This window comes from Taudactylus pleione, unplaced genomic scaffold (genome assembly GCF_031769625.1).
Source record: "Taudactylus pleione unplaced genomic scaffold, aTauple2 ptg000136l, whole genome shotgun sequence".
Classification (NCBI taxonomy): Eukaryota; Metazoa; Chordata; class Amphibia; order Anura; family Myobatrachidae; genus Taudactylus; species Taudactylus pleione.
In genome coordinates, this window is record NW_028284538.1 from 3,254,464 (window position 1) to 3,280,769 (window position 26,306).

The 26,306-nt window shown below is 48.2% G+C and overlaps 2 protein-coding genes across 2 annotated transcripts in view; both read right to left on the minus strand.

Moving 5' to 3' along the window:
• LOC148522909 (alpha/beta hydrolase domain-containing protein 17C-like) overlaps window positions 1–26,306 on the minus strand; it is a 541,817-nt gene that overhangs the window by 170,430 nt on the left and 345,081 nt on the right. The window lies entirely within an intron of this gene.
• The window catches only part of LOC148522914 (uncharacterized), a 43,002-nt gene that overhangs the window by 12,049 nt on the left and 4,647 nt on the right, over window positions 1–26,306 (minus strand). The window lies entirely within an intron of this gene.

A 26,306-nucleotide genomic window follows, 5' to 3' on the forward strand; every position in this document is an offset into this window, starting at 1 on the left:
AATATGATCTGCTTAACTGCAGATCCTAACACATACGTCATGGATAAGGGTTTCTGTGGCATCAAGGGTGAGAAAGGGCCTCATCCTCGAGATGTTGAGGAGGTGGAAATGACAAGAGTGAGATATACTTTGAATGTGCAGGGTGGCAGTGGGGAGTCCAGAAGGAGGGATGTTATCAACAGAAAGACAGAGTGGTAGGATGGGGCCCTGTAACCTAAGGCCGTGAATACTTATGTACGTGTGGTTTCTTAGTGTTTTTTTTTTTTAAATCAATTTGCAAAAATCTTAAAAAACTTTGTACACGTTGTCATTATGGGGTATTGTGTGTAGAAATTTGAGGACAAAAATGAATTTATTCCATTTTGAAATAAGGCTGATACATAACAAAATGTGGAAAAAGTGAAGCGTTGTGAATACTTTCCGGATGCACTATATCACTGGTGCACACCACATTATATCGTCCAGTGTGTAACAGCATTAGGCTGGGTACACAATCAGCGATATATTGCAAGTGCATAGGCAGGTGCGTGTACCCGATATATCTGTGAACAACGTCGTTCACAGACATATCTGGTTGGCCATGCAGCACAGCCGATACCAATATATCTGAAAGATATATCCGTGCATCTCAACCCGCTAACCACCACCCGTACACTTGCTGCAGGGGCCGTCGACACGGACAACTGGATGGGAAATTGAAATGCCCGTCCAAGTGTGAAGTCAGCCCAAACACATAGGCCCTGATTCAGAGCCAGACGCTCTGACAGAACGCTCGCTCTGAATCAGGGCCGTCCTTCTTGATTTTCAGAGCGGCCTCCTGGCCGCTCGCATAGCTGTGGGTGACCACCCACAGCTATAGCGAGCGGCCAGGAAGATGGTCGCGATGGTCAAGACCATCGAGCTTGCGACAAGACCCTTGTGGTAGGGTCTCGTTGCCGCAAGCCCAAGAGAGCTTTCGGCTCAAACAGAGCCGAAAGCACTCCCACTGACATCACTTGTGACGCTGACATCACTTGTGATGTCAGTGGGGCGGCCTCCGTCTGGGCAGCCACGCCCCCGGCACGCCCACCAAAGGGTGTGTGCTGTCACTCAACATCGACAGCACTCCCCTTTTGGTACGAGACCCAGAGCGACGGTTTGCCTGTCGCTATCCGGGTCTCGCGCATGAGCACAGCGGAGCCGGCTCCGCCGTGCGCATGCGCACTGGGCCGACATCGAGCGTCCATAAAGCGGCCAATTGGTGTGTATAACTTTCCAATTGGCCAGTCTGATGACGTATCTGTCTGATGACCGATCCATCGTCTCAGTGTATACCCAGTATTAGCTGCCTGTATGGTTAAACAAACAAAAAAATAAGCTCTGTACTGAAATGTTAAGTATCAATAAATTTGTTTTTGTTTTTAGCCCACTTCTGGCTAGAAAACCAACAACACCCCGATAACCTCCTGACTCCTCCCATCAGAGGATACAAATACCCCTCCCTCCTTCCCACTCATGCATCACACCTCAAAGGTGCAATTGCACTGCTGGGTACATTTTTGCACATTCATACTACGGCCCATATTCAATTGCTGGTGAAAAGCCGTTATCGGCTATACTTTTTTGCCGATTACGTCATTTTCGCAAATCTGGACTTATCCCCGTATTCAATTCTTCCACCGGTGCAGAAAGTCAGTGGTTCGAACCCAGCGATAAAGTATCACCTATGAATAGGTGTAAAAAAAAAAAAGAGCAGAATTGGGGCTTTGGGGCAAAAACTTCCAAAAACCACCCTGTACCCCTTGGACAGTCCCCCAAAAGGTATTCTGTGTCAAAAAATTTTTTGAAAGTACAACAGGACACCACAAAAAAAGGTACTTTAGTTTTGGGGGTGAAAAAAAAACGTTGGGGGACAAACTTCTAAACTAGCGAAATAGACTCGGGGGAGTCCCCAAGTGTGCGCCAGATGTTTTTTTGATTGCAGGTGGTTGCGGCAGGTGGATTTTTCACGTTTTTTAAAAGTTCACATTAGCTACTTTAAAATATGCTTGCACCCATTTTCAAGTACCCCAAAACTTGCTAAATGCTATTCTTCATCACTTTTTCAAAGACGCTAAACAGCACATATTGAGACCAGTTAAAGACCCCAAATACCTTCACCAGGGCTAATCCATATTGATCCCGCATGTCAGTACATCTTTTTGGGGGTGTCAGGCTGATTTCCCCCAAATTTACAGTTTTTTCCCGGTCTTTTAATTTTCGCCGGGTCCAGTTTTCGACGATTTGGAATTTAATATGGGGATATATGCGATACTTTCTCGCACCCAAAAGCGGCGATGACGGCGAAAGGTCTGGCAACTGACTTTTCGCTCCTAATTGAATTTTTCCACTGGTCCAAGCAAGACATGCCAGGACCAATATCATGCCACCCACAAAGCACGAGTGCTGAGCTCCTGCTTGGCGTCTACCTAAATTGCCTCTCCTGCCTAACAGAGGGTGACCTGGGGATGCTAACAGTGGCGTAACTAAGGGGGGTCGAGCAAGGCGTGTGCCCTGGGCACCATCGGACCGGCGGCGCAGGGTGCGTCGCCGGCAGCAGTCCAGGACACACACAGTACAAACACACAGCCGCCGTTTGTTTTAATTAGCAGTAGGACCGGTGCTAGGCTTCCATGCGCCCAGCGCCGTCCTGTGCTGCATGGCCGCGCCCCTTCCCTCCCCCTGAGTGCTTACCCAATAGTGCTAGTGGGAGAGTAGAGGGCAGGCTCAGGCAGGGCTGAGCACCGGGCGACGGACCTCCTAGTCCGTGCTTCCGGGGAATCGGTATGAAATACCGCCGGCAGCTCCTGGCCGACTGATGCCGAGTACCTGGCAGTGGAAGCCCGACAGCGCTGGAAATCCCGATCGTCCTAAGGTAAGTATCTACTAACCTAACCCCCTAACCCTAACCCTCCTTAGGGGTGCCTAACCCTAACCTCCCCCCCAAGTGCCTAACCCTAATCCCCCCTCTAAGTGCCTAACCCTAACCCCCCCTTCGCCGCTGCCTAAACCCAAGTCCCCAGGGGGGGTGCCTAACACTACCCCTCCCTTCCCCATAGCCTAACCCTCACCCTTGGGTGGGGTGCCTAACCCTAAGTCCCCCCCAGGTGCCCTAAACCTTACCCTCCCACCCCGCGGCTGTCCGCTTGCGGCGCCCGGCATCCCTTCGATCGGGATGCCGGGCGTCTGTCTCCCGCCGTCGAGGAAATGTCAGGCATCTACATCTACATCTAGACGCCCGGCATTTCATCCCTCGCCGGGATATGACAGTCGGGAAGCCGGCTGCCAGTATTAAGGCAGCCGGCTTCCCGATTGTATACCGCTTCCGGTGCCCGCCACTGATTAACAATCAATGAGAGTCAGACAGACTCTCATTGACATCTGCACCCACTGCAGGAGCTGGGCTGGAGCTCACTCATGGGCTCCATCTTCCGGCTCCTGCAGTGGGTAATGGGAGAGACGTCATGATGTCTCTCCCATGATGCAGAGCGGGCCGGCCCGGGAGGACAGGGGAGCTGATGGCTGCGGCGGGAGCAGGAGTGGGGATTCAGGTGTTTTGTTTTTTTATGTGTGTGTCTGCTGGGGGGGGGAGGTACCACTACTGGCTACTGGGGGCACTGCATTGCGGGGACTACTACTGTGGGCACTGCATCAAGGGGGACTCCTACTGGAGGCACTATATAAAGGGCACCGTATAGGGGGACCACTACTATCGGCACTGCATCGGGGGGGACCTCTACTGGGGGCACTATATAAAGGGCACTGTATAGGGGGGACTACTACTGGGGGCACTATATAAGAGGCTTACTACTGGGGGCACTGCACAGGAAGGACCACTACAGGGGGCACTGCATAGGGGGGATAACTGCTGGGGGCCTGCATAAGGGGGACAACTCCTGGGGGCACTGTATAAGGGGCATTACTGGGGGCCTGCATAAGGGGGATCACTCCTGGGGCCACTGTATAAAGGGCACTGCATATGGGGATTCACTACTGGGGGCCTGCATATGGGGGATCACTACTGGGGGCATTGTATAAGGGGAACTAATGGGGGGCTGCATAAGGGGGACCATTACATGGGGCACTGTGTAAGGGGCACTGCATATGGGGGATCACTACTAGGGACCTGTATAAGGGCTGCATGAGGGGGACCACTACTGGGGGTACTGTATAAGGGGCACTACTGGGGGCCTGCATAAGAGGGACCACTAATGGGGGCATTGTATACTGGTAGTACTGTATAAGGGGCACTACTGGGGGCAGGGTTGGACTGGCCCACAGGGGTACAGGGGAATCCCCCGGTGGGCCCCACTGCCTGAGGGCCCACCCCCTCCTTTAGGGATCAGGTTTAAGACTGTGAACTTGAACTATGCATTATACATACAGTATGTTGAATTATACTGCACAGTACTATGGTGTATTTTCTACAATGCATTGCTACTATTAATCTGGTACATTATCATGCATGCACCAGCAGTATTTACTATATGTAAATTTTTAAGGGAACCAGTCCATGCACTCTCTATTGGTTAGCCACGCCTCTTTTTAGGCTGGCCACACCCCTAAGTATGGGCCCCTATCGCTGCATTCCCCCGGTGGGCCCTTCATGCCCCAGTCCGACACTGACTGGGGGCCTGCATAAGGGGGACCATTACTAGGGGAACTGCATTAAGGTGCATATGGAAAGAAATGTTCCCAGTGACAAGAAAGGGGTGTGTGTCATGTTGACACGTCCCATTTTCAGTGACCACACCTCTTGTGACCACACCCATTTTTCACCCCGTGTGCTTCGCAGCACATAGTGACATTTGCCCTGGGCTCCAAATACCCTAGTTACGCCACTGACTGCTAATCACCCTCCCCACTACAGAGTCGCCTAGTTGTGGTGAGGGGTTGGGTTCGCGGCGGCGGGGGATTGCTTTCTGTATCCCCGAGGCTTGTGGCCTATCCCCTCCTCTGAAGCCGGGGACTAAATTTACTGCGGGACCCGAGGCAACATTCGTGGCTCCTCCTATGTGGTCCTAAGCGCCGATGAACATAGCGCACTGCCTGTGCTGCCTTCTGCTACCAGGCACCTACCTCCATACAGCCGGCTGACATCGCAGTGTTCTGCCCTCCGCCTGTCACCGACATCTGGAATCCTGCAGCCCTGATTCCCTCACCTTCGGCCTATTCTGTGCTGTAAAGTTCTCACAGCCACATTTTTTTAGGCTGGAGCTCCCTCTTGTGGATAGTTGGCATAATTACACTTAACCACTTAACTGACAAATTTTTTCTCCAAAAACTGCTCCGAAATTGTCAGGTTTTTTTATGATTGAATTAGGTCAAGAACATCTTTTTAAAACTATTCCAACGCAATTTTTTTTTTTTCAAACACCATATACCATAAAAATAAACATTTTTATGGTATACTGAAGTGATGGCCATTGACAGCTGTACCATCGATGGCTGATGGGTTCAACCATCGATAGAAACAATCAATTGTTTGAGACCGCAGCTGCCGATTGTTTCCTTAACATCGGTTGGGGGGGCTGCACACACAATCTATATACATAACATATACAGTATATATGTATATATATATATATATATATATATATATACACACATACAGTATATGTATATTTACATGTGTATATATTATATGCATATGTATATATATATATACTACACGCATATATATATACATATATACGCATACGTATATATATATATATATATATATACACGCATATGTATATATATATATATATATATATATATACACAGTTACACACACACATATACTGCTTTTTTTACTGCTATTTCAAAGCCCGATCACTGTGTCCAGCAGCAACCGGGACAGGAGCAGAGTTGTAGCCGGAAGGAGGAGGTAATTGCCTGGCCGGGGGAGGAGAGAGTGGGGTGCTGCCGGCTGCGCTGGACAGGGGACAGAGAACAGTAGCCGACAATGATGCTGTGGCTGCTGCTTCGTAAGCTTTGTTATAGGAAGCCGCGCAGCTGCAGTGGTGGGCGAGCTGCAGGCTCCAAGGGGACAGAGCAGCAGACACCGGCAGCCGCTCTCCTCAATTATCACTGCCGTCCCAAGCTGGGAATCCTGAGATCAACAAAATCTTCAGCTTCTTATGCAGAGTGTTCTACTACCGTTTGGATTTCTCTTTGGAATCTAAGCATTTTCCTAAATGTAATACATTGTTTTCACACTGTGTTTATGTGTTTTCTGTTGTTGTCCCCCTGTTTGTCATCTCCTCTGCCCTTTTGTTTCTCCCTTTCCCCCCCTTTTTTCCTTTAAAGGCAGATATATCTATTTCTCACTATAGATGTCGTAACAGTAATTTTTTGATGGTCATCGAGGATAAAGGTCCGTATACTGATTCTACATGATGGCTGCATTATCTTTATATTCTAATAATGTGAAAGGTCTCAATATCCCCGGAGAAGCGATCTCACTTACTGCATAATTATGTATTGATAGGATTGATGTTGCTTTTCTGCAGAAGACACATTTTAAAAGGGGAGCTTCTCCGAGTCTCTCTTCCCGCCATTTTCCTATGGTATTGTGACAGTTTCTCTGGTGCCAAGGCTAGAGGTGTTGCTATTATATTTTCCAAATATCTTAGACTTAGGGGCACATTTATCAAAGATCATTTGAGGTAAATTCCCCGAAAACACCTGTTTTCGGGGGTTTACCTCAAATACTTAGTATCCCCCGAATGTATGAAGGAGGGACCGCAGCAGGTATCTCCGATACCTGCTGCGATCCCTCCATTGCCGCCGGCAGCCGCCTCCCCCATAGGTTTCTATGGGGGATGCGATGCTGCCAAATGTGTCAATATCGGGAATGCTTTGCATTCCCGATATTGACCCCAGCAGCTAACGCCATCTGCAGATAGCGTTAGCCGCTGTGTCCTATGGGCACTTACCGCATTTGAGCCGGCGGAGGGATCTTCCAGATCCCTCCGCCGACAATGGGCGCCGCTCATGTGCAGTCCGCGGGACTGCGCATGCGCAGCAGCCCGGAATGCGCTCCGGCCACATCGCAGGGACGGGCTCTTTTCGGAGCCCGTCTCCGTGCATGTGCCGGGTCATACATTCGGCCGGTATAATCGCATTTTGCAATGCAATCATGGGCGATACTGCATGCCCTGATCGCATTGCAAAATGCAATCCTTAATAAATGGGCCCCTTACTGAGGTGCATGAGGTTCTTATTGGGGATGGTAGGGGTTTGCTAATAACGGCTACCATAGCCAATCAAAGGTATACTTTTGTGAATCTCTCCTTGCCCAATCAGGGTCAGATTCGATTTCTTCGTGAAGCTTTAGAATCTATTGAACATTATATAGAGGAAGTGTTAATAGTGGGAGGGGATTTCAATTTGGCACTGGAGCCTCCTTTGGATACATCCTCTGGGGCTTCTCGGGTTTCCTTTAAGGACTGTTCCGATCAATTCTACATGATTTTCAGCTAGTTGATGCCTGGAGGTTACTCCACCCAGCTGAGAGGGATTACACCACATGGCATGTACTCCCGGATTGACTGTGTGTCAGCCACTCTCATCTTAATCTTTTGTTAAATGCAACGATAGGCCAGATTACAGGAACAGATCATGCCCCTATTTCATTGTCCTTGCGCATGCGCCACCCCCCACCTCGCCACTGGCATTGGAAGTTTAATGAGCAATTACTCAGAGACCCACATTGTAGGGCCCAACTTGCTAAGTTTATAGATGACTATATCTCTTCCAGTGTGACTGACAATGTTACACCAGTGTCTGTGCGGGAAGCCCACAAGTGTGTTCTACGAGGTCGCTGTATTCAGTTGGGTTGATTCCTCAAGAAACAGAAAACTGAATGTAAGGAGGCGTTACTAGCTAACATAAAACTGCTAGAACAGGCCCATAAGACTACCTCCTCTGCCAATGCTCTAGTAGAGTTGCAAACAGCTAGAACGTCCCTCAATGCTTTGCTTAATGAAGGGGTTAAGTGGGGCAATAAGCCTGGTGAGATGCTGGCGAGGGCACTTAGGGCACAGCGGTCTCTGACTTGCATTCAAAAACTTAAGGATCCTACAGGGGCCATACATGCCACTGACACAGAGATTGTACAACTATTTCAGGACTATTACTCTGACTTATATAATTTAACGCAGACTCGCTCACATTCTGCTCAATTGGAGCACGAATCGGCGATAAAGGATTATTTAGAAGAGATTGATTTCCCGACTCTCCCTGTGGCGGTGACTCAGGCATTAGATTTACCTTTTACAGAACTGGAATTGTTAGATGCCTTAAAGACATCTCCAAATGGAAAAAGCCCGGGACCAGATGGTTTCCCCATCTCTTACTATAAGGCTTTTAAAGATAAGCTTGTTCCCCTTGTCCTCCAAGCTTGTAACGCTTTATCGCAGCAAACTCCGTATTCTGACCAATCCCTTAATGCACATATAACAGCAATTCCAAAAGCGGGAAGGATCCATGTTTTCCCGCCAGTTATAGGCCAATTTCCCTTTTGAATGTGGATGTCAAATTGTACGCGAAGCTTGTGGCCAATCAACTGAAGCCGCTGCTCCCGGGCGTTATCCACTCCGATCAAGTGGGCTTTGTCTCTGGTAGGGAAGCTAGGGACAATACTACAAAAGTTATTGATATGATATCTTACGCAACCAAAACTAACACTCCGATGATGCTTCTCTCTACGGATGCAGAAAAGTCCTTTGATCGGGTGGATTGGGGCTTTATGGCGGCGGTGTTGGGGCGGTTGAGTTTGAGTGATGCTTCTATCCAGAAGATACTCTCTCTATACTGGGCTCCCTCAGCGGAGGTTCAGGTTAACGGAATTCTGTCTAACACGATCCATATTGCAAATGGTACAGGACAGAGATACTCCTTCTCGCCATTGGTGTTTGTGCTCTGCATGGAGGCCTTGGCGAGGGAGATTAGGGCTAATCCGAATATTTCTGGTTTATGTGCGGGGACACGAGAATATTGTCTTGCCCTTTTTGCTGGTGATTTATTGGCTATACTAACGAATCCGGTTATATCCCTTCTGTCAGGATTCAAGTGGGGTTTCCCCTGTATGATGATACTTGCAGTAAACAATGCTTGATTAAGATGAATTAGTAAGATTTATTGTCATACAGGGTGGTACAATATTTAAGCAGGAAGATAAACAAACAGGTAACAATTTTCACATAGGCATTTCTAAGTGACTGGTATGCAATGGTAATACAGTCCAGGATAATGCAGGGAATAGAAACAGACTTTAGGATGAAGACAAATGCTGGATGAAGTATATATGGATACACAAAGTCCTGGTTGATAAATAAATAGAAGTGTTGACTGAAATGTCCAGAATATACTGTAAAGTATTGGTGCACTAGGAACTTGATGAACCAGATTGCACAGGTGAGAACAGATGATTGGCGGCTCTGATCTAGAATGCTGCAGAGCAGTGCAGAGAATCTGGAAGGCACTAGTAGTTCTGCAGATATGCCTTGGCAAACACACTGGATAGCAACACAACACAGTCCCGGATTGTAAGTGCAGTTTGTCAAGAAGGAGAAATAATAACTGGACAAGTCCTGGATAGTGGAGCTCTGGTAAAGCAGATAAATGTCCCAGACAACTCACATGAGACTCGAAGAGGATATCAGGTACCAGGCTCTGGAACAACATGAAACACAAGGAATACTAGCTGGTAGTATAATCCGGAGTACAGACACTGAGGCAGACTTGACTTCATGAACTGGCACCAGGGAACTTGTATGCTGAAGTACAAAGGAAGAGCAGGGCCGGATTAAAAATGGGGCGGGTGGAGCTACAGCTCCAGGCCCCCCCATGAAAATAGGCCCAGAGCATCTGCTGTAGTCTGCCCAGTGTTCACAGTAAAAAAAAAAAAATCCTGTCAACAGTCACCACCATCGGCATTGGTGAGCCCTGCCTATTCACTTCCTGGCCATCTAAAGCCCAGACCATTAACTTCCCACACCCCCGAAGGCCATTTGCCTTTGTCCGACATAGCTCCGCCCACCTGCCGGATTAAGCCGCGGCCATCCGAAGCCCCCCCCACTCGCCTGTTCCTTGCTCAGCAACTGAAATCCAGACTCCAGCTATTGAGTTACATAAGTACATAGACAGTTAGGGTCAGAAGAAATACAGACCTGAGGAACACGGGGACAGAGGACATCTACCACCGTCCATGAGGTAAAACCTACATGCATCCTACAGGTCAGGTATAATATCTAGTGCTGCTCTGTGTGTGCTCCATCTCACCCAGGGCATATATGTGTGGTGTGTGTGTTATCTTATCCAGGGTCTGTGTGTGTATGAGTGTATATATATATATATATATATATATATATAAACACAATAACACATATACACACACACAGACATATTTACCCACTCTATCTGTATAGTCTCGGAGGCTCCTTTTTTTTAGGTAGTACCCCAGAAGACTGAGCGGTTCTCCCGCATCCCGCCCACTTTCTAGTGAAGTGGGCAGGATGGGGGGCAAAAGGGCAAAATACTGGCAATTGCGATTGCTTAGTTGCAAAAATTGCCCACCCCCTCAATTGCCAGCAGCTGCAAATTAAAGGAGTTGAAGAAAGCAGGTAAGCATGCGTATGTGTGTGTTAATGTAGGTATGTGCATACATACATCCGCACGAATAAAGGATCCTGGCACCTCTTCCCACCGTCCACCCATCCCACTCTCTGCTCTGTCCCACTTTCTCTCTATCCACTACTCTGCTATTGGGGTTTGGGGGAGGGTTAGGGGAGATTAGGGTTAGGCACTAGGGGGTGGGTTAGGCTGCAGGGTGGGTTAGGTTTAGGCTGCGGTGAGGTAGGATTAGTTTCAGGCTGCGGGGGGAGGGAGGATTTGGTTTAAGCTTAATGGGGGAGGGTTAGGTTTAGGCTGCGGGGAGGTAGGATTAGGTTCAGGATGCGGGGGGAGGGAGGATTTGGTTTAAGCTGAATGGGGGAGGGATAGGTTTATGGTTCCGGGGGGAGGGAGTGGGGGAGGGTTAGGATACTGACCGACAGGTGTCGGTTTCCTAACCCTGTCAGGACGCCGGCGTTGGGATTCTGACTGCCGGGAACACGAGCGCCTGGCATCCCGTACCCAACCCGGTTAGGAATCTGGGATGAACACTTAAAGAAATATGGCAATAATCAGTGAACAATTTTCTATTTTTTTACACTCAAGGAAAGGCAGACTATACAGTACACACACTTTCACAAAAAAACAACTTTTTTTTTAATCGCTCCACTGCCTCAGCTTTAGTCACATCCCCTGCAGTGGCATAAAATAGGCCCTTCGCAAATTTCAGCTCCAGGCCTACGTGGACCTTAATCTGGCACTGGGGAAGAGAGCATCACCCCAGGCAGGGAAGAGAAACTGCACAGATCGTGACACCTTCCAAATATTCTGCAAGAATTTAATCGATTTAGTCAGCTGTCTAATTTTAAAATAAATTATTCAAAATCAATGGCTTTTAATGTCACAGCCTCAACGGAGACTGTTTCAGCTCTTAGCTCCTCTTTTCCTTTCAAATGGTGCCCATCAAATATACAGTATTTAGGTGTACAGATACCAAACAGACTTAATCAGCTGTTTAAACCATGCCCCCATGCTTAGCAAGCTTCGCAGGGACCCAGTGGCTCCCTCAGAAATGTTCATGGTTAGGTCGGATGAACATAATTAAAATGAATGTGCTCCCTAGACTCCTACATCTGTTTGCAACAATTCCTATAGAGCTCCCACCTCGCTTTCTGGACCTCATTCAGAGCCAGACGCTATTTGTGGACGGTCGTTCTAAAAAAGGGGCTGGATATTTAAATTGCGCTCGCTCTTTGCGGTGTGTTGACGCCTCTATGTCTGAGCGAGCGTTCGAAAAATGCGCTCGCTATTTTGTACAGACGCCCCTTTGCCGTTCGCATCACACGTCATCTCCGGTATTTATTAGATTAATCGGGAACATCGAAAGGCATCTGAACTGCTCGCAGTGGTTGTGGTAGGATTTTCTTACCGCTATCACTGCGAGCAGTTCAGGCTAAAAGACAACCAAGTGACGTGGTCGATGACGCTCCTTTACTAATTATGCACTCCCATTAAACGCCCTTTTGACCGCTTGGCGCGCCTGCGTTCGGATCTCCACTCCACCGTTTTCAAGCACCTTCCCGTTACCACCCACAAACGGTACATTCTGTCAATCAAATTAGCAGCCCCTCGCTGTTTTTTACGAGCGCACGATTTCCGACCGCAATGACTGGTTTGCGCATGCGCATTACGACCCATATGCATGCACTGTTGTGCGAACATCGCTCAGAGCGAGCGAGCGGCCGCTTACGAGCGGCTCTGAATCAGGCCTTCTGTCCAATGTACTTAATGTTATTCGTGAGTTTGTATGGGGTGGCAGATGACCTAGGTTTAAACACCAGATTCTCTTTTGATGGAAATCCCAGGGTGGCAGACAGTTTTCTATGATCTCTGCTTGCCATCAAGCGACAATGTTAAGCAGAATTCTGGACTGGACCTGGGGAAAAACAGTCTGTGGATTTGGAGTCTTTTTCCACAAATCTCAAATTACAATTTCTACCGTGGTGTTCTAAAGTCTCACTCGGATCACCCAACAGTGGGTCCTACTCTATCACTGTGGAGGAGGCTGCGCACAAAACCTGGTGTTTCATCGGTGGTGTTTCCACTTACATCCATTGTACATAACCCCCTTTTTACCCCAGGGATTTCCGGACGTTCTATGTCCTCCAGGTCAAAGGCAGGTATTACTAGAATGGGTCACTTGATTTCAGCCGGTGTGTTTAAGTCTTTTAGAGATTTGTTGGCAGAATCAAATTTAGGCAATAACGATTATCACCCACAGCTTAGCAAGCGGCCAGGAGGCCGACACAAAAAAAATGCCGCCCTGATTTAGAGCGAGCGCTCTGAAAGAGCGTCCGGCTCTGAATTAGGGCCTATGTGTTCTCATCCTAATGCTCCTGTTCATTTAATTTTGGGCATATATCAAATACTTCTGACATCCCATCTACCTGATAGTCCAACATTCCAAGATGTTTAGGAACGGGAGTTTCATTCTAGGGGTATTCAGATTAATTGGGAGAAAGTGTATCAGACTACTAGAACCTGTTCTTCAAGTCTGGAAGTTGTGGAAACACAATATAAAGTATTGTCGAGGTGGTATCGTTGCCCGGTTACATTACATACATTTTCTCTAGGAGTGTCTCTGCTCTGCTGGCGATGTCATCAGGATAGGGGTTGTTATTCCACATATGGTGGGACTGCCCACTGATTGTCCCGTTTTGTAGAAAGATTATGGCCTTGGCATCAGAGATTTTGGGTTTACCTGCCCCGACTGGGCCTAATTTTTGGCTCTTATCGCACTCAGATATACCCATTTCTAAAAATAAAAAAATCCTTACTCAAACATCTGAATAATGCAGCCAGAGCGGTGATTCCAGTTCGTTGGCATTCTTCGGTACCTCCCTCATCCTGGGATTGGTTCCAACGCATAGATTTTTCTATATCATTGGCCGAAATTTTTTATTCGACCCCCGAAAAGCATTCTGATTATGTGACACTGTGGTTTGGTTGGATGGACTTTAAATCTTCTTCCTCCTACAGTGATTTGATACCCCGAGACCAAGTATAAGTAACTGTTTTCATGGGCTATAAGATGTAGCTTTGGTTATACATTTTCTAACTAGACCTCGAATGGCAACATACTTTTATGCTTATTTTTATTATATATTGGATATCTGTGTTCTGCTATATATTATTTCTTACCCCCCCCTCCTTTTTTCCCTTGTGTATCCCTGTTGTTTATCTCGTATTATGTCCATATGTTTTTGATTGTATTATTTTTTGCAGTTTTATGAATATATGCAAATTGGATGTCTCACTGGTATTTTTTTGTGTATCTTGTTTATTATATTGAATGACAGTTTGTTCAGTATTTCTTTTTCTCTGTTCTGCTATTGTATATGTTTATTGAAAAACATATGAAATTTTTTTTGAAAATAAATAATTTATATAAAAAAAAAATTATGCCAACCACACCATGGAATAAAATGTAAATATTAATATAACCACACAACCCTAATTCACCGCTTTACTAAGTACATATATTGTACAGGTCCATGTAAAATCCATGATCCTCAGGCTTGGCAACACAAAAACCACTAACTAGTTCTCTGAGGAGTGCCTGTTGCGAATGATCAAAGTAAGCCGTTGTCCAATAATACATGGACTTTGGTGATTGGCTAGAATACACCGTATTCAGCCAATCCGTTATCTTGCTGACCAGAGGCACCGCTAGTGTTTTGTGACATTTTTTCTGATGCATTTTTATTATATTTACATATTATCAACATTCAGTTATAGCGTATTTTTAAAGGTGCATACACACACACAACAATTTTTTGAACGATTATCGATAACAATATCATTCAATCGTTGAAAAAATCATTCCTTTTCTGAGTTAAAACGATGAACGATTATCATTCATGCGCGTTCACGTTTGTAGTTCAGTCAGACTGACCAACTCAACGATTTTCAGTAAGGGAATATACAAAAATCGTTTGTAGTTCAAAAAAAGCGTTCATTACATTTAGTAAATAAATGATTTTAGTAAACGTTTTCGTTCATTTTTCCCTTGAAAAAATTAACGAAAATAGTTTACTAAAATCGTTCATTTACTAAATCGTTGTGTGTGTATGCAGCTTTAGTGTTGGGCTTAGGTTTAAATAAGCAAAAACAGGACTGTGGACATTCTCAATGCCTTTTCATACCACACCACGCACCATTATATTAGAAATCGGGATGGCAAATAACCACAAGGCAGTGTTTCCACCAATTGTGGTGAGTCTATCACATGCTCTGTTAGAACAAAACACTGAAGCTGAATCGTTAGCAGTAATTTCGCTTATTTTATTGAGAACCATTGTGTGATCCTCTCATCCCCAGACCTTTGTGAAGCCAGCACCAGCAGGGGTCTGAGATTGAGGTGGGCAACATTCCAGTCCTTCTCTCGCCTCAGGGTGATCAGGGCTATCATGTGTGTAGAGGCAGCAGAGTTAACTCCTTCCCTGTGCCCATAAGTCATGGGTGTGTAAACCAGAGCCAGAATAAAAGCCAGGGAAGAGAAGGGAAGTTCATTGGTGACGATAGTGGAAGCTACAGCAAAAGACTTGGAGGACCAGCAGTCTTGTGGATTGATAGGTCTACCAGTACTTCTCAAACTTGGTCCTCAAGGCACCATAACAGTCCATGTTTTAAGTATATCCATGCTTAAACACAGGTGATTTAATTAGTACCTCAGACTGTGTGATTATACCATCTGTGCACAAGCATGGATGTCCTTAAAAGTTGGACTGTTATTGTGCCTTGAACACAGAGTTTGGGAAACCCTGGTCTACACTAACAATGTAGACAGGCAGAAGGTTGACGGGGTTAAAAGGTCGACACTGAAATGGTCAACACAAAAAACAAGTTCAACTCGTTATTTTTTATTTTAGCTTAACCCTACCCTAAAGTCAAGAAAAAACATGTCAACCTTTTTTTTTTTTTTTTTTTGAGTTGACCATTTGAATGTCGACCTTTTAACCCGGTCAACCTATTGATCCTCTGCCTTTTTTATTGTATAGTTTCGTACAAACGGTACGATTAAACAAGACGATAACGATATCGTCATATCATTATTGTTCATATCATCCAGTTTCTGGCCCCCTCAAATGACCAAACAATGGTCGATGCGCGGACACGAATGGTCGATATAGATATCGACCATCGCCCGTGCATGCAGGCCAACATGGTCGATATCAACCATGTAAGCCCGTTTACTATAGGGACCAGCGATCAACGCGTTATAGTCGTTGCATGTGCTGGATGTTCGATATCGAACATCACAGCACTTGCAGGACAATCAGACAACGATCATCTGATCGCTGTCATTGCTCCGTGTGTACAGAGTTTAAGCCTATCATCCGGATAGCTCTTCCTTTAAGCAGGTATTGTCAATAGGTCAGCCTGCCAAAAGCGGGGTTACATTCCAGCAGACCCACTGCCTTGCCAGTAGTAAATGGAAAAAACCCTTACCACCAGATGGATACCCCAGGGAACTTCTCCAAAGACTTTAAACAGGTTTGTTTTATTATAGTGTTACACAGCCATGCACTGTTCCGATTCTGTTGGTTACTATAAGTTAGGTCATACAGCAGGGCTGACTAGCTAGTAACTTATATATGCCTCACATATAGGATCGTACCTTTACTGGTATGTGTGCTCCCAATCTAAAGTTCAAGAGTTTTGTACCCAGCAGTAACAGGCAGGGATGATGACCCCATGACTGGTGGTGAGCTTTGTACCCAGCAGTCACAGGCAGGGATGATGACCCCATGACTGGTGGTGAGCTTTGTACCCAGCAGTCACAGGCAGGGATGATGACCCCATGACTGGTGGTGAGTTTTGTACCCAGCAGTAACAGGCAGGGATGATCACCCCATGACTGGTGGTGAGCTTTGTACCCAGCAGTCACAGGCAGGGATGATGACCCCATGACTGGTGGTGAGTTTTGTACCCAGCAGTCACAGGCAGGGATGATCACCCCATGACTGGTGGTGTGAGGTGAGAACACGGCAGCAGCCCCTTGTTTTGAGTTGGAACACATTAAATGTTTGACTCTATAATCTCAAAAAGAATGTAAAATACTGCAGGTTAAGATAATAATAATACGTAATGCACGTGGCTAATAATGGAGGTATGATATAAGAGAGGTCCCCAGAACGCAAACTTCAACTGTTATAAGAGAAATCAGTGCACTGAACAGCAGCAGTGACTACACAGCACATACACTGACACCTTATTACAGTAAAGGTATACATACACACCTTACATAATGAACTAACAATGGTCAGGGAGATAAACAATGGAAGTGATAAAACAAGAGTTCTGCAACATAAACAAAATAGTAATGTTATATTATAAAGGATCTTTATGAACTGGGGTGTCCCAGATACGCAAGTAGACCAAGTCTCATTAAAGGGCTAGCAAACCCAATATTCGGCATATAAATATCAAGTAATACTATGCTAAATAATAAACCTAAAACAGGCTTATAGTTAATGCAGTTTATCCGGTGTGCTTAGAGTACCTTGGCACTGCCGACACCGGAGGCTATTAAAATAATGCTTAGCACGCCAAGGTTTAAGCAAGAAATTTTAGTCCCCTACAGGTATGTGATAGCATAGCAAGCATAATGACATGCTCGGTCATTTCAGCTTTTTGACCTTTAGTCTTGGTGGAAGTGAGAAGTCCGATAACACCATGCAACTTACCTTCATTTTTTCTCATCCCCAGACTTTGTGAAGCCAGCACCAGCAGATTTTATATGTCCAGAATATGTGTATAATCTAGGGCACAATAAAAGTCTTGGAAGAGTGTTACTAAACAGTCCCATGAAAAAGAAAGATGCACCTTCTGTCAAATCTGTATTTTTACATATAGGGGCATAATTATTATCATCCTTTATTTATATGGTGCCACAAGGGGTACGTAGCCCCTTACATAGAGCATGAAAAGATACAGGGCCTGATTCAGCATGCAACAGCGTACACAGATCGGCCGATGGTTGCATACTGCACATCGCACTGCGATTTCGGACGCACATAGGAATCCATCGCAGAGCGAGTGACAGGCAGTGAGCGTTTGGTCGAAGGAACGCAGGTGTGCCTGTCTGTTGGAATGCCATTGCATGAGCGTGTATAAATTATCCACTGCGTGCAACGAGACTAGCAATGTCTGAGACAGACAGACGTGGTGTAATTGTGCATGATTGGCCAATGTTCCTCAAATGGTACCGATGTATACGCACGCAGAGCTGCGAGATATTACAGATGTGAGGAGGCAATAGGGGGCGTCTCTATGCTGGTTGAGCGGTGGCAGTCATTAAAATATTTTTGCAGTCGCAATGCGTACGATTACGCATCAGCGATCGCAATTGTGATCTGGGCTGAATCAGGCCCACAGTGCAAGAGAGTTAAGGTTTAAAACAACGCAGTGCATATGAGGTTACACGTTATATAACCGTTACTGCATACACAGTCATCATAACCAAGGGATCAGGGGAAGATGGTATATGTGAGGAAAGGGAGAGCACATGAGGGAAGATGGCAGATTACAATGTATGGTGGAGAGGAAGGCAGTCGGGTGTGGTATTCAAAGTCAACAGTTAGAAGGTCGACATGTAGATTAGGTTGAGAGCAACATGTCACCACCACGTTAACAACTCACCACCAGAATTTGTTTTGCATATTTTAAGCCTAATCCTAACAAATATTTATATATAGTCTAGTGTCGACATGGTAAGTGTCGACATTTAAACCCGGTTGACATTTTTTGTTGTTGACCTTATGTCCCCGTCTGTTATGGAGGAAGTTCTCCTCCACCTGCACTGTCCCACCGCCAGCATCGCTCCAGAAATCGCACCCCGAGTGCTGTTCGCATGGTCGTAAACTAAAAGTGTGAGGTGGGGAACATATTACTCCCCCAAGCACATATATGCTGAACTCTGTGCTTTAGTGTCACCTGATCCAAGCTCCATTGCGCTCTGCATTAGAGGTGAGAAGGGGCAATGGCACGAGGGAGTGATGCAGGGGGTGGGTGGGCAATATTTTGCCATTAAGAGGATGGGTGAGAAAGAAAAATTGTATTGACCCTTGAGGGAGAGAGGGGGTTTATTATACACACATAGTGACACATGGGTGGGGGGTACTGAAACAGTGGGGACCTATGGACAGTTATGGGTAGGGGTAATGTACTGATAGAGATCTGTTGCTGCTGGGGAATAATTTGACACTGGGGGGAGGGAAGTAATTTTACAATGGGGGCCTATAGACATGGAAGGTGCGAGACTCCCTATACATATTTATTTTTTTTCAGTTAAATATGTTTTAAAAAATATATTCTAAGCCACAGATTTTCATACTCAGTCCTCAGGACCTCAAACCGTGCATGTTTCCAGGTCTCCTCACAGAATCACAAGTGAGATAATTAGCTCCACCTGTGACATTTTAAACGTGTCAGTGAGTACACCTGTGCACCTGCTGGGTGAACTGGAAAACATGACCTGTGTTGAGTCCTGAGGAGAGAGGGCCTGATTCAGAGCCTAACGCTCTGACCTCGCTCTGAATCAGGGCCCTCCTACCTAATATTGGAGCGGCCTCCTGGCCGCTCGCATAGCTGTGGGTGACCCACAGCTTATGCGAGCGGCCAAAAAGATGGTCGAGATGGTCAAGACCATCGCGACCATCGGGCTTGCGACGAGACCCTTGCGGTAGGGTCTCGTCTGCCGCAAGCCCGGAGTGCTTTTGGCTCTATCAGATGTCAGTGGGGCCGGTCCCAGACGGTAGGCAGCCTCCGTCTTGGCAGCCACGCCCCCGGCACACCCACCAAAGGGGGCGTGCTGTCACTCACCATCGACAGCACGCCCCATTTGGTGCGAGACCCGGAGTGACGGCTTCCCCGTCGCTCGCTGGGCCTCGCGCATGCGCACGACGGAGCAGTCTCCGTCGTGCGCATGCGGGTAACATCGACCCGCTTGCGAGCGTACAGCGCTCGCGAGCGGGTCTGAATGAGACCCAGAGTTTGAGAACCACTGTTCTAAGCTTAATTAAATTAGAAAAAAAAAAAAAACACCAACAATTTCTAAACATTTATTTTTAATTAGTCAGTTTAGGGGTTAATAATAAAATGGGTTTTGAAAGCCAGTTTGAAGCTTTGGAGAGAGGTGGACAGTCAAAGGAAGAGGGCTGCGAGCTGAAATGTAGCGCTTGGCAGCTGATCGCGCCCGACAGGAGCAAGAATAGAATAGCTCCGTCGGGCGCGATAGGGGATGAAAAGAATTGAATTCCGCCATAAGTGTGCCTTGAGAACTGAGTTTGGGAACCACTGGATTGGATGACTCTAAATGAAGCTGGATTATAAGGAGAACTTTGTTTTCCACAGACTGTCTTGTTATATGAAAACAAGCACATAAAATCTTTATTTGTGTGTGTTTTTTACTGACCCTTTAGTAAGATGTTTCTTGGGAGAGCCACCTATATCGGTTTAAAAATATAGACTACATGACATGAAACAGCGATACATTATACTACATTATAGTACAGTGGTTCTCAAACTCGGTCCTCAGGACCCCACACAGTTCACTTTTTGCAGATCACCCAGCAGGTGCACAGGTGTATTCATTAGTCACTGACACATTTTAAAAGATCTACAGGTGCAGCTAACTATTTCAATAGTAATTATGTGAGGAGACCTGCAAAACATGCACTGTTTGGGGTCCTTAGGACCGAGTTTGAGAACCTGTGATATAGTATGTGCAAATACTCTGTGTGTGGAATATCACATTCTCACCAGAGGGAGACGGAAAAACCGGTGACCAGAGCAAAGCCCATCTGCAGCACAGGTGCGACAGGGCGGCAGTCCTGTGGAACCCTATGGACTTCGTAGAAATAGAGATAACAAGGGTAAGTTCTTACCATATCTCATATTTTCTACTTCAGGGTCCATAGGGTATCCACAGGATACCTTGGGGATGTCCCAAAGCAGTATCCTTTAAGGGTGGGGACGCTCCTGTGCTGAAAGGAGAATCCGCCGCCCGAAGGAAGCATCCTGAGAGGCAAAGGTGTCAAACCTGTAATACCTCACGAAGGTATTGACAGAGGACCACGTAGCAGCCTTGCAGATCTGGACTGCAGAGGCACCACGCCGAGCTGCCCACGAAGGACCCACAGACCTAGTGGAATGAGCCTTCACAGAAGGAGGAACCGGCAGGCCTTCATGAAGATAAGCTTCAGAAATAGCCATACGGATCCAGGCTGCCAAAGTTTGCTTTGAAGCAGGCCAGCCCTTTTTACGGAAGCCATAGAGGACAAAACAAGGCGTCCGACTTCCTAAAGGAAGAAGTGCGGTCAACATAAGTCCTTAAGGCCCGCACAACATCCAAAGCGGCCTCACCCACTGAAAGACCAGGTGAGTTAAAGGCCGGAACAACTATTTCCTCGTTAACATGAAACTGGGAAACAACTTTGGGAAGGAATTCAGGTCGAGAGCGGAGCACTGCCCTGTTCCCATGAAAAATCAAGAAAGGGGGTCTACAAGAGAGAGCCCCTAAATCAGAAACACGTCTGGCCGAAGCTATGGCCAGAAGGAAAACAGTCTTAGCTGTTAGCCATTTAAGATCCACTGAGCCCAGTGGTTCAAACGGCGGTCCCTGGAGAGCCCTCAGGACCACAGCCAAATCACAAGGTGCCACAGGTGGAACAAAGGGCGGCTGAATGCGGAGAACACCTTGCATAAAGGTGCGCACATCCGGAATTGTAGCAATCCTACGGTGAAACCAGACAGACAGGGCCGAAACCTGTACCTTCAAAGAAGCAAGGCAAAGCCCATGATCTAGTCCCGCTTGTAGGAAGGAGAGTATCCGAGACAGACGAAATTCCCGCGGTGCATAACCTCTCGGTCGACACCACTGGAAGAACGTATGCCACACGCGATGGTATATCCTCGCGGAAGACGGCTTCCGAGCTCGTAACATGGTACGCACCACAGAACTGGAAAACCCCCTGGACCTCAGCATGGCTGTCTCAACAGCCACGCCGTCAAAGACAGCCGAGTCAGGTCCGGGTGAAGACAGGGACCCTGTGACAGAAGGTCCGGTCGTAGCGGCAACCGCAGAGGACCGTCCACGGACAGACCTTGAAGGTCTGAGAACCAGTGCCGTCTGGGCCATGCGGGAGCTATCAACAGGAGCGTCCCTCCCTCCTTCCTGTTTGAATTTCCGGATTACCCGTGGAAGAAGGAAAATCGGAGGAAACAGGTATGCAAACCGTAACGTCCACCGGACGGACAGAGCATCCACCAGAGACGCCCCTTCGTCTCTTGTGCGAGACCCGTACACCGGCAACTTGTTGTTGTGCCGGGACGCCATGAGGTCGATCTCTGGAAGACCCCATCTGTCCACCAGTAGTTGAAAAACGTCCGGGTGCAGGGACCATTCCACCGGATGAACGTCCTGGCGACTTAGAAAGTCCGCCTCCCAATTTAGCACTCCCGGGATGAAGACCGCTGATATGGCCGGAAGATTGTGCTCCGCCCATACCAGGATCCGAGAGACCTCCACGAGAGCCGCCCGACTTCGGGTTCCTCCTTGCCTGTTTATGTAGGCCACGGTGGTAGCATTGTCCGACTGGACCTGTACCGGACGACCCTGGAGAACCCGATGTGCCTGCCGGAGAGCATTGAAGACCGCACGGAGTTCCAAGATATTGATTGGAAGCTCCGCTTCTGTCGGCGTCCACCTGCCCTGGAACAAGTGTGGACCCGAAACTGCTCCCCAGCCCCGAAGACTGGCGTCCGTTGTTAACAGAACCCAATTTGGAACCCAGAACGGACGTCCCTTGCTGAGATGGGTCGTCTGTAACCACCAGGCAAGGGACAGGCGAACCTCCGGGGTGAGCACAATCGTCTGGGACTTTAGAGACTGAGGTAGCCCGTTCCACTTGGACAGGATCAGGTGCTGCAGAGGTCTGGAGTTAAACTGGGCATATTCCACCATGTCGAACACCGACACCATGGAGCCCAGTAACCTCATCGCTGAGTGTAGAGACACCCGGCGGCTGTGCAGACAACTGCGCACCCTCGACTGTAAAGCAGAGATCTTTTCCCCCGTCACGAAGATCCTTTGCTGTCCTGAGTCCAATAAGGCTCCGAGGTGCAGAATCCGCCGAGACGGGATTAGAGTGGACTTCTGCCAGTTGATTAACCAGCCGTGCCGTTGCAGTAGCGCAATGGTCAGGTCCAAGTGGCGTAGAAGGAGCTCGGGAGATCCTGCCACTAATAAAAGGTCGTCCAAGTACGGCAACATACGGACTCCCTGCAGCCGCAGAGAAGCCGCCATGACCGCCATCACCTTGGTGAACACACGTGGTGCTGTCGCCAGGCCAAAAGGTAACGCCCGAAACTGGAAGTGGTCGCTGCGGATTGCAAACCTGAGGAACTGTTGATGACGCGAAATAGGGACATGCAGGTAAGCGTCCTGTATGTCCAATGACACCATGTAGTCCCCAGGTTCCAGCGCCAGAATGATGGACCGTAGGGTCTCCATCCGAAACTTCGGCACCCGCAAAGACTTGTTGAGAGCTTTGAGGTTTAGAATCGGACGATACGACCCATTGGGTTTCTGCACCAAAAAAAGATTTGAATAGAAACCCTGGCCCCTCTGGGAGAATGGAACAGGCACTATAACTCCAGCCTGGAGCATAGTGTGCAAGACCTTCCGCAGCTCCGTGGCCTTGTTCCGGTCTGATGGTAGACCCGTGGTGAAGAATCGAGCCGGGGGTCTGTGCCGGAAAGAGAGGGCGTACCCTTGGGAGACCACCTCGAGAGCCCAAGAGTCTGTCGTGGTAACCGACCAACAGCGGGCGAACTGCAGCAGGCGGCCTCCCACTTTGGGATCCCCCAAAGGGAGGCCCGGACCATCAGGCCGCAGGCTTGTCATCTGGCTTAGGGGCCGGACGTCTGGTACTCCATGCCTGCTTCCGGGGCTTGGTCGATTTCTTAGGACCAGCCTGTCGAGGAAAAGACTGTGGTTTGGGCCTGCCCTGGGCCCTATAAGACCGAAAAGACAATGGTCCAGAACCAGAAGGAGCAGCGGCCGACGGGAGACATGCCGATTTGGCTGCCGCCAGCGTGGCCACAATCTTGTCCAGATCCGGACCGAAGAGAACTTCTCCGGTAAATGGCAACGCCTCCAAACCCTTTTTGGAATCAGCGTCCGCCTTCCAGGATCGCAACCACAAGGTGCGACGAGCAGCCACCACTGCTGAAGAAATTCGAGACACCAGGGTACTAATGTCTAAGGCCGCCTCGTTGATATAATTGGCCGAATCACGGAGATTACCAATCAACTCCGCCTGATCGGCCGGACAGTCGGAATCAAAAGACGCCTCTAATGAATCCGCCCAGCGCTCCATCGCTCTGGCAACCCAGCAAATGGCCATAGCCGGCCATGCTGCCCCACCCCGCAAGGGAATAAGCGGACTTCAGGCAGATCTCCACCTTGCGGTCTGTAGCATCCTTAAGGGAGGACATGGATGGCATCGGCAATGTGGCACTACGGACAAGATGGGTCACGTGAGAATCCACCTGTGGAGGGGATTCCCACTTTGCTAAATAATTATCCGCGAACGGATAAGCCACCGCCAGGCGCCTTTGCGGCTGGTAACGTTTGCCAGGCTGTTTCCACGCCTCCTCTAAATGGTCCACTAACTGACCTGAAAGAGGAAAGACTGTGGCATCGCCCTTCACATCTTTAAAAAAGGCATACTTGGATTTAGCCGCTGGGGGAACTTCGTCCTCAATCACCAAGGCTGTGCGGACTGCCCGAATAAGTCCAGGAATATATACTTTGGACTTAGCATCAGCGTCCTTAGCATGGAGAGGTTCCTGATCGTAAGGATCCAGAATCTCCCCATCATCAGACGTCCCTTCGCCATCCTCATAAGGAGCCGACAGAGACGCCACCGGCCGTTTATGTGGCCGCATCACAGACTCCCCTTGCAACACATCCGACAAGTGCTGTACAGAACTCGTCAGGGAGTTAACCCACGCCGGCTCCTGAGAAACCGGGAGCGGGGAAATAGGGAGACTGTGGGGTACCACCAATTGTCGTGGGAAACCCTGCATGGGTGACGACACCACTGACTGCTGGGACAAACCCATCTGCGTAAACGCGGGCTGTGGAGCTAACTGGCCCACTAAGGTCGTAAGCGCCTGAGCGAAACAAGCCCAGGGCGGCTCCTGTACCGGTGATGTAACCGTAATAGGCCGCGTCATTGACAAACACTGCCGGCAGAGGCCCTCCGCGCTACCCTCCCCCTCCGCTAACGGTACTTTACACGTAGTACATTGTAGCCGGAGAGGAAAATCACTTTCAGACATGATGGCACCAAGTAGGTGACCCCTCTCACCAATTATATATTAAATAGGCGAGAGACCACCCTGCAGCACCGCACCGCAAGGGCTTAGCAGAAAGGACAGGGACAGTAATAAAGCTGACAGTCAGAAGAAAAGTTACAGGCAGCAGTGCTAGCACAGTCACATACAATGCAAAGAAAAATCAATCTCTGCACTAACAGCACTGATCACTCAACTACGCAGACACAGGGCCTGGTAGGACACAGCGCTGCATACACAGACCTGCCACAGCGGAGGAGAGGTATGCGGGGGGACCCAGACCACGATGCTTCCGTCCAGTGCTTCCAGCAGCGTTCACCATGCATTCAGGAAAGATGGCCGCCGAGGAGCAGAGAGGAGGCTGGCCTGGGGGAGGAGCGCTGCTACAGGACCAGTCGGCAGTGTGCAGAGAGGGCTGTGTGCAGCGGGGGAGGCGCCGGCTGTGAGACATGTCAGGACTGACCGTCCATGCTGTACATCCAGATGTGCAGCCACAGCTGCATGAAGAAAAGCTTCAGGGGCTCTTCTAGCCCCCACTCCAACAGGTGCACCCGACTCCGGCCGGGCACCAAACGAAACTGAGGTGCCTTGGCTCAGGGCCGGGGTATAGGAGGGGGACCCTAGTGCATCCTGGGAGGCTGAAAAGCTTAACTCTATGGTGCCCGATGACTGACGTCACACCTATACCCCAAGGTATCCTGTGGATACCCTATGGACCCTGAAGTAGAAAAAACAACTTCTTACACATTGTCATTACGGGGTATTGTGTGTAGAATTTTGAGGACAAAAATGTATTTATTCCATTTTGGAATAAGGCTGTAACACAGGGAGGGGACCTCAGGCCCGGGGGCCATATAAGGCCCGCGTAATCATTTGGTCTAGCCCTCTGACCTTTTTTCTGTGCCTCATCTGGCTAGCAAGGCATCTAGAATGGCATCCTGCAGCCAGAACCTATGCAGCAGTGCCGTCTACCTGGAGAGTCCTTAGGATGCTTCAGACGGTCACACCACTGCCCTTACAGCTCCCCGGAGCATCCTCAGAATGCTCCGGGGAGCTGTAATCACCGTCATTTGTGGCCCTGCCCCCGTGTGACATCACAGAGGGGGAGTGACCTACACCAGGCCGCGAATAATGTTATATATATCAAAATGGCCCTCGGCAGAAAAAAAGGTTCCCCACCCGTTGTAATATAAGAAAATGCGGAATAAGTGAAGCGCTGTGAATACTTTCCGGATGCACTGTATATTACGTGATATAAA